The following is a 5,273-nucleotide window of genomic DNA, read 5'->3' as shown; positions in this document are numbered from 1 at the left end:
GTAGAGGGAAATTTATAGCACTAAATGCCCACAAAAGAAAGCAGGAAAGATCCAAAATTGACACCCTAACATCACAATTAAAAGAACTAGAAAAGCAAGAGCAAACACATTCAAAAGCTAGCAGAAGGCAAGAAATAACTAAAATCAGAGCAGAACTGAAGGAAATAGAGACACAAAAAACCCTTCAAAAAATCAATGAATCCAGGAGCTGGTTTTTTGAAAGGATCAACAAAATTGATAGACCGCTAGCAAGACTAATAAAGAAAAAAAGAGAGAAGAATCAAATAGACACAATAAAAAGTGATAAAGGGGATATCACCACCGATCCCACAGAAATACAAACTACCATCAGAGAATACTACAAACACCTCTACGCAAATAAACTAGAAAATCTAGAAGAAATGGATAAATTCCTCGACACATATACTCTCCCAAGACTAAACCAGGAAGAAGTTGAATCTCTGAATAGACCAATAACAGGAGCTGAAATTGTGGCAATAATCAATAGTTTACCAACCAAAAAGAGTCCAGGACCGGATGGATTCACAGCTGAATTCTACCAGAGGTACAAGGAGGAACTGGTACCATTCCTTCTGAAACTATTCCAATCAATAGAAAAAGAGGGAATCCTCCCTAACTCATTTTATGAGGCCAGCATCATTCTGATACCAAAGCCGGGCAGAGACACAACCAAAAAAGAGAATTTTAGACCAATATCCTTGATGAACATTGATGCAAAAATCCTCAATAAATTACTGGCAAACCGAATCCAGCAGCACATCAAAAAGCTTATTCACCATGATCAAGTGGGCTTCATCCCTGGGATGCAAGGCTGGTTCAATATACACAAATCAATAAATGTAATCCAGCATATAAACAGAGCCAAAGACAAAAAACCACATGATTATCTCAATAGATGCAGAAAAAGCCTTTGACAAAATTCAACAACCCTTCATGCTAAAAACTCTCAATAAATTAGGTATTGATGGGACGTATTTCAAAATAATAAGAGCTATCTATGACAAACCCACAGCCAATATCATACTGAATGGGCAAAAACTGGAAGCATTCCCTTTGAAAACTGGCACAAGACAGGGATGCCCTCTCTCAACACTCCTATTCAACATAGTGTTGGAAGTTCTGGCCAGGGCAATTAGGCAAGAGAAGGAAACAAATGGTATTCAATTAGGAAAAGAGGAAGTCAAATTGTCCCTGTTCGCAGATGACATGATTGTATATCTAGAAAACCCCATTGTCTCAGCCCAAAATCTCCTTAAGCTGATAAGCAACTTCAGCAAAGTCTCAGGATACAAAATCAATGTACAAAAATCACAAGCATTCTTATACACCAACAACAGACAAACAGAGAGCCAAACCATGAGTGAACTCCCATTCACAATTGCTTCAAAGAGAATAAAATACCTAGGAATCCAACTTACAAGGGATGTGAAGGACCTCTTCAAGGAGAACTACAAACCACTGCTCAATGAAATAAAAGAGGATACAAACAAATGGAAGAACATTCCATGCTCGTGGGTAGGAAGAATCAATATCGTGAAAATGGCCATACTGCCCAAGGTAATTTACAGATTCAATGCCATCCCCATCAAGCTACCAATGACTTTCTTCACAGAATTGGAAAAAACTACTTTAAAGTTCATATGGAACCAAAAAAGAGCCCGCATCGCCAAGTCAATCCTAAGCCAAAAGAACAAAGCTGGAGGCATCACACTACCTGACTTCAAACTATACTACAAGGCTACAGTAACCAAAACAGCATGGTACTGGTACCAAAACAGAGATATAGATCAATGGAACAGAACAGAGCCCTCAGAAATAATGCCGCATATCTACAACTATCTGATCTTTGACAAACCTGAGAAAAACAAGCAATGGGGAAAGGATTCCCTATTTAATAAATGGTGCTGGGAAAACTGGCTAGCCATATGTAGAAAGCTGAAACTGGATCCCTTCCTTACACCTTATACAAAAATCAATTCAAGATGGATTAAAGATTTAAACGTTAGACCTAAAACCATAAAAACCCTAGAAGAAAACCTAGGCATTACCATTCAGAACATAGGCATGGGCAAGGACTTCATGTCCAAAACACCAAAAGCAATGGCAACAAAAGACAAAATTGACAAATGGGATCTAATTAAACTAAAGAGCTTCTGCACAGCAAAAGAAACTACCATCAGCGTGAACAGGCAACCTACAAAATGGGAGAAAATTTTCGCAACCTACTCATCTGACAAAGGGCTAATATCCAGAATCTACAATGAACTCAAACAAATTTACAAGAAAAAAACAAACAACCCCATCAAAAAGTGGGCGAAGGACATGAACAGACACTTCTCAAAAGAAGACATTTATGCAGCCAAAAAACACATGAAAAAATGCTCATCATCACTGGCCATCAGAGAAATGCAAATCAAAACCACTATGAGATACCATCTCACACCAGTTAGAATGGCAATCATTAAAAAGTCAGGAAACAACAGGTGCTGGAGAGGATGTGGAGAAATAGGAACACTTTTACACTGTTGGTGGGACTGTAAACTAGTTCAACCATTGTGGAAGTCAGTGTGGCGATTCCTCAGGGATCTAGAACTAGAAATACCATTTGACCCAGCCATCCCATTACTGGGTATATACCCAAAGGACTATAAATCATGCTGCTATAAAGACACATGCACACGTATGTTTATTGCGGCATTATTCACAATAGCAAAGACTTGGAACCAACCCAAATGTCCAACAATGATAGACTGGATTAAGAAAATGTGGCACATATACACCATGGAATACTATGCAGCCATAAAAAATGATGAGTTCATGTCCTTTGTAGGGACATGGATGAAATTGGAAATCATCATTCTCAGTAAACTATCGCAAGAACAAAAAACCAAACACCGCATATTCTCACTCACAGGTGGGAATTGAACAATGAGATCACATGGACACAGGAAGGGGAATATCACACTCTGGGGACTGTGGTGGGGTGGGGGGAGGGGGGAGGGATAGGGATAGCATTGGGAGATATACCTAATGCTAGATGACGAGTTAGTGGGTGCAGTGCACCAGCATGGCACATGTATACATATGTCACTAACCTGCACAATGTGCACATGTACCCTAAAACTTAAAGTATAATAAAAGAATAAAAAAAATAAAAAAATAAAAAAAAACAGAAAGTCCAGATAAAAAGCCCAGAAACAGATTAGGTCATCCCAGGTTTATTGTCATGGAAGAACCATTTCTCCAAGAGTGAAAAACTTGCAGTCCAGTTGCTAAACAAACTAACCTGTGGATTGTTTTACCTTCCTGGCCTCAGTTACCTCCCTAGATCTTGGTTCACCTCCCTGGGCCTAGGTTAACCTCCCTGAGTCTCTCTTGGTTATCTTTTGGCTCTAACACCAGAGATTTCCCGGATTCTAAGTGGTAAGAAACATACAAAAAGTAAACAAAATAACATGTTTCCTTGAAATATTAATCAATCATGCTTTCCTTTTTATGACTCGCTTTTGAATCAGTCAGAGGCATTCATGTGGCCTCAAGGAGAATTAGGAATGCTTTAGTGGGACTGCAAAGGGAAGAAAATAATTTTTTTGCTTTCAAAATAAGCCTTCAGAGCTCAAAGTGAAGCCCTGGGGGAAGCAGGGGAGAGTTTTCATTATAACCATGGATGGAAAGAAGAGAAGGGGTGCCTACCAGGTGACAGTTAAACTGGACTGGGATGGGAATCAAGACCCAGGATGGGATGGTGGATGGGGTTGAGAGGAGGACACCAGACCTGGTGAGCAGGGAGGACACCCCAGGGAAAGGAGTCCTTATGATCAGGGACCAGAACCTGAAGTCTCATGACAGCCAAGTCATTCGTTTTTTGGCTTTTTTGTTTGTTTGTTTTTTTGAGACAGGGTCTTGCTCTGTCACCCAGGCTGGAGTGCAGTGGCGCGATCTCAGTTCATGGAAATCTCCAACTCCCAGGCTCAAGCTGTCTTCCCACCTCAGCCTCCCAAGTAGCTAGGACTACAGGCGTGAGCCGCCATGCCCAGCTGATTTTTGTATTTTTGGTAGAGACGAGGTTTCACTATGTTGCCCAAGCTGGTCTTGAATTCCTGAGCTCAAGCGACCTGCTCGCCTCAGCCTCTCAAAGTGCTGGGATTACAGGCGTGAGCCACTGGAAGTCTCAAGATAGCCAAGTCATCCTTGACTCCTCTCACTCACACCCCACATATACTCCATCAGAAGAGCCTTTTCTGCCTACAAAATGCATCCAGAATCTAATCACTTCTTACCACTTCTGCTCCTACCACCCTGGTGCCAGCCACCAGCACCTCTCACCTGGTTTATTACACACCTCCCAGTGGGTCTCCATGTGCCTGTCCTACCCTCATCTCTTCTCAGCACCGCAGTTGGAGCTGTGTGCCATGTAAGTCAGATCCTGTGATTCCTCTGCTCCAATCCTCTGACAACTCCCCATCTCAAGCATCCTCAAAGCAAAGCCTCCCAGATCCTACCAGGATAGGGCTCCTGTGACCTCTGTCACCTCCCGTCATCCTTACTGCTCCTTGAACATGCCTGACACTCTCCCACCGAGGGCCTCTGCATGAGCCCTCTCCTCCATGGATGCTCCAGCCATCCTCATGGCTGCCTTCCTCTCCTCCCCAATCCCTGCTTAAGCTCGCCTTTTCACCCTACTGCCAGCTGCCTCACAAACACCCCCGACTGGTCTTGCACAAATTGCCTTCTAAGATATTACATAAGAATTTATTGGCCAGGCGCGGTGGCTCACGCCTGTAATCCCAGCACTTTGGGAGGCCGAGACAGGCGGATCATGAGGTCAGGAGATCGAGACCACAGTGAAACCCCATCTCTACTAAAAATACAAAAAATTAGCTGGGCGCGGTGGTGGGCACCTGTAGTCCCAGCTACTCGGGAGGCTGAGGCAGGAGAATGGCGTGAGCCGGTGAGGCAGAGCTTGCAGTGAGCTGAGATCGCACCACTGCACTCCAGCCTGGGTGACAGAGTGAGACTCCAACTCAAAAAAAAAAAAAAAAAAAAGAATTTATTATGTTTAACCCTCCTTGTCTATCTCCCCTACTGGAATATAAGCTCCATGAGGACAGATATCTTTGTTCTATTCACTGATGTAGCTCAAGTACCTAAAAGAGTGCCCAGAAGGTGGTCAATAAATATTTGTTGAAGGCTGGGCGTGGTGGCTCACACCTATAATCCCAGCACTTTGGGAGGCTGAGGCGGGTGGATCA

Source organism: Gorilla gorilla, chromosome 14 (genome assembly GCF_029281585.2).
Source record: "Gorilla gorilla gorilla isolate KB3781 chromosome 14, NHGRI_mGorGor1-v2.1_pri, whole genome shotgun sequence".
NCBI classification, from domain to species: domain Eukaryota; kingdom Metazoa; phylum Chordata; class Mammalia; order Primates; family Hominidae; genus Gorilla; species Gorilla gorilla.
The sequence above is the reverse complement of the archived record's forward strand: the minus strand, read 5'-3'. Positions refer to the sequence as shown.